At 44.2% G+C, this 12,408-nt stretch overlaps 1 long non-coding RNA gene across 1 annotated transcript in view; it reads left to right on the top strand.

Moving 5' to 3' along the window:
- Positions 1–10,099, top strand: part of LOC149874710 (uncharacterized) — a 140,393-nt gene extending 130,294 nt beyond the window's left edge. Inside the window, exons 5-6 of the long non-coding RNA XR_016438426.1 lie at positions 6,441–6,560; positions 9,215–10,099. This is a non-coding gene — a long non-coding RNA (uncharacterized LOC149874710). The remainder of the gene's footprint in view (positions 1–6,440; positions 6,561–9,214) is intronic.
- The last annotated feature ends 2,309 nt before the right edge of the window (positions 10,100–12,408 follow it).

Below are 12,408 nucleotides of genomic sequence, written 5' to 3'. Positions count from 1 at the left end.
AGAGGGGAAGTATCACCTCCTTGGACCTGGTCGAGATACATCTGTGGATGCATGACAAGATGTTGGCCTTCCTGACTGCATCCCCACACTGCCGGCCCATGTTCATCTTGGAGTCAGTGATGACTCCAAGATCTTTTTCTGCCTCTGCACTGACGAGACGGGAGTTCCCCAGCCTCTAGGTATGGTGCCAGTTGTTCCTCCCCAGGTGCATCACTTTGCACTTGTCAGCGTTGAATCCCATCCTATTCTTATCCGTCCACCCCTGTAACCTGTCTAGGTCTGATTGCAGCCTATTCTTCCCTTCTAGCATGCCCACATCCCCCCACATCTTCGTGTCATCAGCAAATTTGAACAGGGTGCTTTTTACCCCCTCGTCCAAGTCACTGATGAAGATGTTGAACAGTGCGGCCCCGAGGACCGAGCCCTGCACAACCCCACTGTCCACATCCCTCCAGGCCAAAAATGACCCATCCACCACCACTCTTTGGGTGCCAGTTGGTGACCCAGTTGACTGTGTGGGTGTCGACACCACAGTCCCCCAGTTTCTTAATGAGAATGGGGTGAGAGACAGTGTCAAAGGCCTTCCGGAAGTCCAGGAAGATTATATCCACTGCTACCCCTGCATCTAATGATCTGATGATCTGATCGTAAAAGGCCACCAGGTTGGTCTGACAGGACCTGCCACTAATGAATCTGTGTTGGTTGCCCCTAAGAAAAACATGGATTTTTCATTTTAACAGAGAAACCTGCAGATTTTGCAGTTTTTCAAAGAGCTCTCTGCAGGCTGGCAGAGTTCCAGCCTGGAAGAGGGGAGCAGGAGGAGGCTCGGTCAGGCAGGAGGCACTTGTGTATATATAGGCAGCCTGGACAGCAGCTCCTGCAGGCAAGTCTGGAGGGCTAGGTGGGAATGAGGCCCCCATAGGGAGGGTGGGAGTGAGTTGGGCAAGGCTGAGGCTGGGGCTGGGGCTGCTGCCCAGCCAGGCAGTGCTTAGGGTTTGGGGCCCGGGGCCAGCATGCATGGCTGCAAGGTCCTGGCAGGGAGCAGGGTGGGGCCATGGGTTGCTTGTCTGGGATATGGAGGGGGTGGGACTGGCTCCCGGCTGGCTCCCTGCTGCAGCACGCACACCTCCTGAAGGGGACTGGAGGGACTCGTGCCTCCCAGATCTGTGCACAGGGTGGTGGCAGGTTGCCCACTGTGGACTTGGGCTCTTTACCCTGCTGCTCTCCCCCAGGGCCTCTGTAGCCCAATGAGTGGAACCCAGCATGGAAGAGCAGAGTGGGACTGGGACGGGAAGCTCCTTGCTGCTGTGAGCTCTCTGCTGCCCTAGCAATGCACCCCCTGCCCACCCACCAACAGCAGGGCAGTGGCATGAGGTTGTGCCCCTTGGTGCTGCAGGACAGGCAGGGGGCATGTTGTCAAGGCAGCGTGGTGCTCACAGTGGAAAGGAGCTTCCTTTCCTGGTCCTGCTTTGCCCTGCCGCACTGGGTCCCATCTGCCAGGCCCACTGCTGCAGATGGGACCCAGATGGGACCTCCTAGGGGAGGGCAGCAGGGCAGAAAGCCCAAGCCTGCAGCAGGGAGCTTGCCCCATGCAGAGATCTGGGAGGCATGGTTCCCCTCTGCCCCTCCTGGGAGTATGCACAGCGGCAGGCAGCCAGCACCCTCCACCTAAGCCTGCAGGAAGCAGCCTGCACCCACCCTCCCATGGGCATTGTTTTGGCTGTGGAGGGGGTAACTGGGCTCTGACGCAGCAGCCACCACTTCCCTCAAGTGGGGGGTGGGGAGTGAGTTGCACCAGCAGAGCCAGGGCAGTGGGGGGGTGGGGAGTGAGGGGCACCAGCAGATCTGAGCAGCCGGTGGGGCGGCAGGGGCGGGACGAAGTTGGGATGAGGGACACCAGCAGGGCTGGGGTGCTGTGGCTTGGGAGTGAAGGGCCTGGACCTGCATTCTGTGACCTAAGGGGGCAGTGGGAGCTCTGAATTTCCATGATAGAAAACCCAAAATCACATACCGCAACATATAGGTATTTAGAATTTATTTTATTATAGTGACTGAGGCACTGGTAGGCTTCCAAATTGCTTTAAAACTGTAAATATATCAATAAAACATTGTGTTCAATTGATACTTATATATACAGTGGCATTTCATTTTAATCATGTACTTTGGGGTTTTAATCAAGAGAATTTGTATTTTTTTATCAGGGAAAACCAGGATCCTTACTTATCAAACTCCATACCTGGAAGAATGAATAACTCTTCCTAACCCACTCTCACATGCTGGAAGGGAAGAAAATGAGTTCCATCATCATCACCATCATAATAATAATAATAATAATAATAATAATAATAATAATAAAAAGGGAATTCTGAAACTCATAGAATAATGCTCATCACAAAACCTTTCTGTGACCACAGCATTACCCCGAACACACTATTCAACTTAAAAAATATATTCCAGTAATGGAGACTGTACATAGCTTGGTTCCAATTTTAAAGGAATTACATTCAACCATTTTAAGAATGGCTAAAGATTATCTAATCCAATAGGTTTTCTGTTTTATTTTTTGTTTCTAGGATTTTAGGGTCATGCTACACATCCATCTATGTTAGCAGTGTAAATCAATGTGCCATCAGTAATATAATAGGGGTCCATTATTGAGTTACAGCAATCAATACTGATTTTGAATTTTATTATTGTCATCTCTTTGAATCACAAAAGGCTAAATTTGAAAGGGCTAATACTAACCCAATGACTGTTCCTAGACAGAAAATTCTATTAAGCAAGACTAAAGCTTCTAGCATAAAAACAAAAATAAAACCAGATAACAAAAGAAGCTTTCTAAAACTACCACAGTTTCCAAGGAACAATTGAGTACCTTCAAACTTTCTATGGTGTAACTGAGCCCAGAATATAATCATTAGGGTTTATTGGTTCTGTATATACTTTACCTAGGTGGATAAAAAATTATGTCCCCACAACACTCTAATGAAATGCAGAAGTTAAAAAACATGCACCCGCTATTCAAACTTGATCCTGTCCTGCTCTGCAGAACAGGCTGAAGTTACCCTAACATAAGTTAGGTTGCACAGCCCAGAGTTAACCCTTGCCTGAAGTGGCATAATTTTGAGACATTCAAAGGACACTTTGCATGAGTTAAGTAGCTTTAATATGTGGACACTCATGTTTTAAGTGCCCTTAATCTGGTCTAAGTATAATGTGTCAATTCACCCCATGCAGCCAGAGATGCTTCCCTTTAGTCCTGTATAAGGTTACCAGAGGATGTGATTTATAACTCAGAAATGCATTCAGTTTTTTTCCTATTGGCTACCCTTAGGTGGCTGGAGGCTGAGCATACTGACTTAATCAGCACTAAATTATTAGGGTCAATTCAGCTTCAGTACCTTCAGTAAGTCATGTCCATTTGTATCACATCTGAACCAGACTCCTTCCTTTAGGTACATAAATAGGCAGTAGATAACTGAGCCCTTTCATTTTTGAAAATTGGGTCCTTTCAATCCTTTTGAAACCTGACCTTTGTGTACGCTGTTTTACTTTAATTTGATCTCATTCTTTTTTATGGGATAGCTGAAGAATGGGTCTACAATGCACTTATGTGCATACTAATGTTATTAAATATTCTGTGCTTTCTTCTTTTTTTTTACAAATTCTGTAGTCACTGGTCACATTTACACATGTGCTTTATTGAGGAGTTGCCTAATTAGCTCTGTAGTTAAGCGTCACTGTCTACATGAGTACCCACATTAGGGCGCAGTAGATTTATTAACTCTGCTGTAAGATAGTGCTGTTGGGGACAGTACTATCTTATGGCAGAGTTTACCTGTGGTAAAGTGAACATGTAAACACTGACCCAGGAGTACATTGCACCTGGTCAACCCAGGCAGGAGAGGGCCAGACTGCTGCCTGTCACCTAGCCACAGGGCTCCACATGCTGGGGCATTCTTGTGACCCAGCCAGTGCCTTCACTGCTTGACACAGCCTTCTGGAGCCTGGAGATAACCCCTGCCATCCCAGGGCTGCTCCACCCTAGCTCAACATGCTGTGATCCCAGGCACATGTGACATTGCTGCACCTGGGAGCAGCTGACTCTGGTGTGAACTGCTCTGGAATTTATCACATTGCCTTAATGACACATGTAGATGCTCCCACTCAGTCAGAAATACAACTGATATTGAAGGAGACAGCTCAGGTCTTCAAGAGAAATCAATGGGAGTTCAGCACTTAATTACTTCTGAGGATCTGGGCCAATATGATTAGAGGTTGTTCTTCAGTGAATACTTTTGCTTTCATCACCAGCAATTAGATCTGCCCGTCTGCATTCGTGTTGTTCATACTCCTAGCTTCAGTAAATATAATCTGCAGTACCTGGCACAGAAAGCTGTAACAGGCCCTAGCAATTTTTTATTTAACATAAAGACTAGGGTTTTTCAAGCATATGTCATCCCTACAAGAACGTGCCAATGACTCCACACAGCAGCAACATCTATAGGTCAAATCATGAAAATGCTAAGGACTTTACATGTTTAGTCCCTTTGTTCCTGGTGGGACTACTGAGGTGTAAAAAGTTACCCAACATGTGAAGCTGTTACTGTGGCCAATGCCTTAGCTGTTACCACTAGTCACAATCTTCCTAAAGAAGAAAGAAATCAATCAGAAACTCTGAGTCAGATAAAATCCTGTAAAACTCTGGTTGAAGAATCTTTCCTGGTTCTGAAAGACTAATTGTGGAGAGGTACAGATGGCACATAACATTAAAAAGTTGGCAGAGCAGCTTTAAAACTAAAAATGGAGACAAAGCCAACAGGTGTGGAACAATGCACAGTTTGGATTGATACACTCTATAAGGGTGAAACAATGAAAAAAGGGGGATAAGGAAACAGAGTGAAGACAAGAACAAGTAAATAACTTAATGAGTAGAAGGTCACACAGAAATATCCCACTAGGCAACAATAAAAAGTACACATGCTTTTATACTAATGCTAGAATATAAGATTAAAACCAGGAGAACTTGAATGCTTATCAGTAAATAATGATTTTGACATAGTAGGTATCTCTGAAACATGGTGGAATGAGGAAAATCGGTGGAATGCTCTAACACTAGAATACAAATTATACAAGAATGGTAGAGTATGTCATACTGGTGGGGGAGTGGTACTTTACATCAAAGACTGCATTGAATCAAATAGGGTAGATTTTTCAATTGATAAGAGAGGTAAATCTATGCGTGATTAGGGAGCATGCAGGGAGCCTGGTCTGATGCGCTGGAAGTCCAGCAAGTAAACTGATGTGCTCTGGCAGCCTCATGCGTCACATGTATCAGTGGCACAGCACATCTCTGTGCTAAGAAAATGGGTATGGTGCGCTTTGAAATAAAACACGTTTAATGTGCTTTAGTTCAAAGCGCCCCACTGCCATTTTCTCAGCGTAGGGGCATGCTGTACCACTAATGCATGTGATGAGTGGGCTTTTTTAATTAGTGTGGTTTGCTAATTAAAAGTACTCAGTGCTGCATTGGGAGCTCACGTAAAAATGCCCTTTGTGGATAGAAATCCTGGGTCTCAATAGAAAAATGTACATCTAGGGATATACTATCGACCTCCAGACCAGGGTGGCAGCAGTGAGCTAGAAATTCTAATGGAGTTGAGAAAACCTACGACAGCAGAAAACACAGTAATAAAGGGCGACTTCAACTCTTTATAAATAGAATGGGTCAATCTAGTATCAGGCCAGGATGCAGAAACCCAGTGTTGTGATCTTGGGCTCCCCTTGCTAATCTTTGATCCTATGGCTGGGATCCCCGGGAGCTGAGCAAGTCAGCACTATGCACCCCTGCAGCTGGGAGCTCTGATCAGCTGACAGGGCTCCCAGCCAGCCATCAGTGTTCAGAGCTCCCAGCCACAGGGGACAGCAAGCTGGGAACTTTGTGGCTGGGTTCCTGTGGCTGGGAACTCTGTCAGTTGATTGGGGCTCCCAGCCAGGCAGCTTACTATGCTCTCCCAGGTGGGACCCACGATCAGCCGATCAGTGCTCCCACACTCTGGCAGACAAGGTTTTTTGGGTAAATCCTTTATTAGACCAACTCAAATGATTGGAAAAATTGTTCTTAGCAAGCTTTCAGGCACAAATGCCCCTTCGTCTGGCTGAGGTAGTGTCTGTAGCTGGTCTGTGCCAGTATGTATGCAAGAAAGCCAGTCAGTTAAAATGTAAATTAAAGTGATCAGTAGGTAAAAGAGAGGTGGAGGGGAAGGAAGGGGGAATGAATGTAGCTGTAGTCAAAGGATGGGAGACAGGCGGGTATGGGGGAAGGGAATGAGAATAACTGGTAAGCAGTGGAGGGTTTACCTGGGGAGTCAGATGTCAGACAGTTTATAACGTGTCATAAATTCAATGTCTGTATTTAGTTCATGATTTTTTGTATCCAGTAGGTTGATGAAGTGAAGTTCATGGGCCTGTCTGTGGAAGGTATTTTGTAAATTCCCTTTGAGGATTACAACTGAGACTGAAGACAGAGTGCTTTTCTTGTGAAAAATGAGCCCCCACAGGTAATTGGGTATTTTTGTCTTTGATAGATTTTCGGTGTGCATTCATTCTGGCGCACAGTTGTTGCTTTGTTTCTCCCACCCTCTGGAGCACACTGGTCGCATATTCAGTTAAAGGTGTGATAGGAACCAGGGACAAAGTTCTTACATATATAATAACTGTCACTTATTTTTGGTTTTATCATGCCATAAATTGAATGAATGAGCGCCGTTACTTCAGATGTGATTATCAGTTAATAACATATTGAGTGTAATGTGTTTCAGGGGCCAGAAAGATTAAAGCATGTTTGTATTATAAGAAAATAGGGCCAGAGGAGATTGAGAGAGCAATGAGAAGAGTAAGGGAGGTGGGACAAGAGCAAATGTTGGTGAAATCATGAGATGGGATAGAAGTCCTTGGGGCAGTTGGAGGGATTAGAGAAGAAGAGAAGATAAAAAACCTCTGTGCCTGTGATAGGGGAGATTTGGGTAGAATTGCATGAGTGGGAGTAGGAAGGGAAGGAAAACTAAGGGGAAAAGGAAGTAACAGTGTATTTTATCATCTTCCTCTGCAAGGAACTGATGAGATTCTGTGGAATAAGGAAAGTGATGAATAGCAAATCAAAGGTGGCAAAAATGCTGTGGTGCTGTGGGCATGGATCTAGTCAAATTGGAGAAACAGAGTTGCTTAGTAAGGAAGAAAAGAGAACTGAAGGAGGAGAGAACAAATCTGCAGTGAAAGAAATGAGTCTGGTCTTAGGATTTTTGCCAGTGATTCTCTGCAGTATGAGAGCAGGAGCTGAGGGAGCAGCTCTTGGGGGCGAGCCGGTCTGGAATGGTGAGAGTAGGGCGACAGAGTCCAGGGTGGTAGGGGGGAAGCACGCAGAGAATCAACAACCGTATGATGGAAGAGAGGGCAGGGATGAAAGCCTGAGAGTAGCCAAGAAATCATCAGTGTTGATAGACTGGAAGTCATGGAAAGGCCATGGGTACTTATGGATGAGGCTGAAAGAGACATAGTGATAATTAGAGTGAGAACCTCAGCAACACAGAAGTCAGAGGGGGAGCAGTGGCTAGTGAAGACCAAGTCAAGTAATTATCCCTTTGATGAGTGGGACTGCTGAACAAGAGCTGCTGGCTGAATGAAGAGGTGAGGGCAGTGAAATGTGCAGAAAGGGGGTGATGTGGATTATTGATAAGGACGTTGGGAACACTGGATCCATGTGGAAGATTGTGGAGCGGAAAAGAGTGAGTCAGAGCCGGCCTTAGGGGTTGGTGATGTGGGTGACTGCTCAGGGTGCTGTGGTCAGGGGGGTGCCACACACATGCACACACACAGCAATGCTCTCTCCCTTCCCTGTCCTGCCCCAGCTGGAGGCAGGAGGAGTGATGCCTAGCCTAGCGCCCCCACCTCCTGCCACTGCTCAGGAGGAGCCAGGTAGGGCAGTGTAGGAGGCTTTGCCTCCCCATGGGCTGAGCCCCATGTTCCTGTTCACCTGCCTCTGCTGCAGCAGCACGGCTGAGTTGGGGGCGAGGAGGCACAGGGGTAGGGTGCTGGGGGGCTGCCAGGGCGGGGCATTAGGGGGCACCAAAATACAAGTTTGCCCAGAGTGCCATTTTCCCTAAGGGCACCTCTGGAGAGAGTCAAGAATCAAAATCAGTGAGGGAGAATTAATGTGCTTACCTCCTGTTGGCGAGCCTTCTTTATTTAGAGAATGCTGAGTTCTTTTTCTCCAGTAACTTTGAGTCCTTTTTAACACTATAATTATACCTGTTTGCACTCATTTAGCTTTATAAGCCTCAGAGGAAGATCATAAGCACCCCCTCCATGCAATCCTGCATTTTTTTCTTGCTGTTAATTTAATGCTTATGAAGAGCCCATTAATTTGTATTGATCCTTTTTTCTTTCCTTACAAGCTTCAACCAAATTAGTATATAGAACAGATGGGAGCCTTCAACTCATTATAGGAAGCTAGTTTAATACTGACCCCGCCAATCTGTTCTATTTCTACCTCAGAGACAGAAGATTTTCCACAGAGAGTTTATCTATATGCATCAGCTGTTGTGCACGTATCTAGATGACAAGAAGTTCTGAAGTTAGTGAGGCAGAACAAAGGGAAATGAAAACGTTATAATATGGATGAACAGAGGACCTTTTGGCATGCTACCAAGCAGCAAGCATAACTAGACTGAATTTATAACCCTGCTACAGTTATGCAAGAAAAAAACCTGACAACATACGTACACAGCTCAATATTCCTAGGAGTTCGACCTGTTTGTGTTAAAAAAATTAAGAAGGCTGATGCATAAACCACCTCTTCTAAATTTAATCAGTCTGGGACAATTAAAGTAATTTTATGTTTTTTACTTCAGCACTCCTCTGAAACTACAGCATCTGGATAACTTTAATTACTGATTTGGCTCAGTAAAACAAAAGGAAAATGTATATGTGTATGATTAGCAACTTCCTTTTTTTCATTGGGATTTCCTTCTTTGCCCCTCTTTAATAGCCATTCTTTTGGCTTCCTGGCAGTTTCCTATATTGGTTAATATAACAAAAAGCCTTAATTGGAATAAAGATCACTAAATGAGGTACAAATGAAACTTGAAAGAGTAGGATGTGCAAAATATATTGTGTTCATTTGTTAAATAAAATAATTATCTGTTACTCCCACCAGCTCTGTTGATAATAATTAGCGAAAATGTGTAACAGCAAGATTTATGCAGAAGAAATTTGAATCTGAAAAGAGACATCTCTTGAAAGGAAAGAAAATGCAGGATGGTGATAGCATAAACTAAGGTTCCTTTTTTTTTAATTTCTTTCTTCCTTTCTGTGCATCTCTGGGTGATTTGGGTCCAGCACGCCCGCGTCCTTGCCACTTGGCTTGACACGGTGTGGCAGAAGCACATAGAAGCACTGGTGCTCATGGCAGCCTACCTTGTGTGGTGCACAATTTATAAGCCCCCCATCTCCAAAAAGACCAGTGACCTCTGGTTGCTACATGGGATACTGGCCGCCGGCACTCTTGTCCGCCACGTGGACCCAGCTGCGTCAGCAGCCTGTCCCTTTTGTCTGGGGGGAGTGGAGAAGGACCTTAACCATGCCTTCCCCAGATGCCTTCCTGGCTGTCACAGCTGTTTGCTGCCCTCAGCGCTTTGCTTGAGGTGCTAGGTTTGGCCTTCTCAGGGGCAACTTACTTGTGCTCCTTCCCCTACCGGGCAGCCAATGTGGGTATCAGCTGCCTGGCCAACTTCTTACTTTGCCAGGCTAAGATGGCTGTCCTCAAGAGCTGCAGGAACTGGCTTGCCGGGGCTAGCTCAGACGATGCCCTGCAGCTCTTCCAGTTTTTAGTGTGGGCATGGCTGTTGCTGGAGTTTGAGCACGCTGCCCTCCAGCAGACGGCGCCCACCTTCCAGGCACGTTGGGCAATTCAGGGGGTGCTCTGCAGTGTTGAGGGCAGCCATTTAGTCCTTGCACTGTGATACTGCTAGCCCCCTTCCTGGGGTACCAGCAGGGGGCTCAGCAGGCCGATGTTAAACTGGATATTTTTGTTTTTGGACTGTGAGTGCAGGGCTTGCAAGCCAAAGCCCCAGGCTCTCTGTGTTGTACCTGGGCCTGTGTGTGGGTAGTGTTTTATTACTTTGTTGGGTTGTTACCCCTTCTTCCCCTTAATAAACCTTCATAAAAGTAACAAAAGAAGTCTGTTTCTTTCTTTCTTTCTTTCTTAAATGGAAGTTGGCAACACCTTAAAATCAGAAGTTGGCCAAAGGCTGCATGCAGCTGGTCAGGACAAGCTTCTGCTGGGTTTACTGCTTTTGCAGGACTGTGGAGCTCAGGAGATGAATGCCACCCCCATTTCCCTCCCTACATTTCCCCCTGCCAATGAATCCAGCCGAGGGGGTGAGACAAGGGGTCCAAACAGTGGTGGGGTTCACTCCCTGGGCTCAAAAGCCCTGCAAAAGCAGTGGCTCTGGCAGGAATCTGCCCAACCAGCTGGTGAGCTGAAAGAGCTCAATGCACAGGCAGAGTTCTGGCAGGAGTCCATGCTGGCTAGCACAGGAGACATAACAGGGAAATGGTGCTAGGGGATGGACCACTCACATAGGTTTCATGGGCTGCATGTGGCCACCAGGCTCCAAGTTGAGCACTATGGGAAAACTGTTAGAAGTAAGTGTAATTTATAAATTATTTCAAATCACAAGCTCTGAACCTGAAAACATTGAAAGCATGACTTTATTCATGTGACTAGTCCCATAATGATAGCTACTCATATAAATAAAATTAAACTTATGCTTGATAGGTTGCAGGGTCACATCCCAAAAGTTAATTATGAAATTGCAACAAGACATATAAACAGCTGTAGTAATTAACACATATTTCTAATACTTATTTTTTTAAAAGGGCATCTAGCATCTCATACAACATAGAAAGTCTAATTTAATTGCACACTGGACAATAACTTATTATCTATCTTCCCTTGCTTTTCATTTGCATGAAGACAGGGAATTTTGTTTCTTAAAATGTTCTCCTTGTGCCAGTTCTATAATGATATTGTCATTTTTGGAGCAACCAATTGTCATGTCAGTTGGAAGATTATTTTATCAAAGAAAAGCTATTAATTCACTTCAAGTAACTAATTATCGGCCCTCACCCCATGCCACCAGAAATGCATTCTTTTTATTTCCACCCACCCAAAAACTTCCTTATTATAAAGTATTCATGTTGTTTCATTAGAAATAATCATTCAAAGAAGAAAAACAAATCCACATCTGGCACAAAAGATTAGGATTTCAGGTGAGGAATAAACAGCAGGGTCAAACAAGATCGTATTTCCATAAACTGGGGAAAATAATATAGGAGATAGAGGAAAATATTTTTTAAACAAAATATTTATTACAAATAAATAAACAAACAAGAAAGGAAAATGGAAAGAAAAAGAAAAGAAAGAAAGAAAAATCTGTTAGACATTGGTGTCAGATTCGTAAATTTTTTTAATATAAAGCTATAACAGAACACAAGCATTTTAAATATAGATTATTTTAGCTATGAATTGAAGTCGTACCTTTATTTTAGATATTGGTTTTCATTATATGATATGAATAAACAAGAAGACAAACACTTAAGCAGTAATGATTTTAAGCAAAGAGAGCCTTTTTTTTCAGTTGATCTGATCCATTTTCCATATTAATGGTTTTGCAGAAAGAAAAACATTCAAAGGATAAGATGATTGCAAACAGCCTGGTTTTAATTTTTCCTTCTGGCAGTAAGTGAAGACTGAATAAAATGTAATATTGGCAATGTATATTGATTACACCATTATGGTTTCCTGCTGTTATGTTTTTCAAAGAAAGAAAGCAATTAACAGTGAAAATAATTACAGATTTAAAAAAACAAAAACAAAACCCAAACCCCACAGTTGATCCAGATGTTCCACAACACGTACTTCATCTAACAGGACTAAGTGAATAACGGTTGAGTCTGGGTCCTAGTCCCTATATCATAATAGCCAATCACAGCTGAAGTAAACTGGATCTATACTGGTACAGGGATCCATGGGACCTCATCTTTTGGTTACACTGCCTCTCTCTGGCCATACTCCTTATGCATGAGTATAATGATTGAAAAGAAAAAAATCCACAAAACTAACGTGCCTCCTCATTGATACATAATATTTTTGTCTTTCTATTCCACAATTTTTTGTCAAATGTGCTGTGGTCTGTTTTTAATCATTAGATATGGGTATGAACCTAACTCCCAAAAGCTCCTAAAATTTTGGACAATCAGAATTAGATCCTCATCTGAAGTTTGTATCTGAAGCAAATCAATGTCAACTTTACAACTCTCTAAGGAACTTACATAGCTGCCATTACC

The sequence above is a fragment of the Crocodylus siamensis genome, chromosome 1 (genome assembly GCF_052110815.1).
Source record: "Crocodylus siamensis isolate JL-2025a chromosome 1, ASM5211081v1, whole genome shotgun sequence".
Classification (NCBI taxonomy): Eukaryota; Metazoa; Chordata; order Crocodylia; family Crocodylidae; genus Crocodylus; species Crocodylus siamensis.
This window is presented reverse-complemented; position numbering and strand designations above follow the sequence as displayed.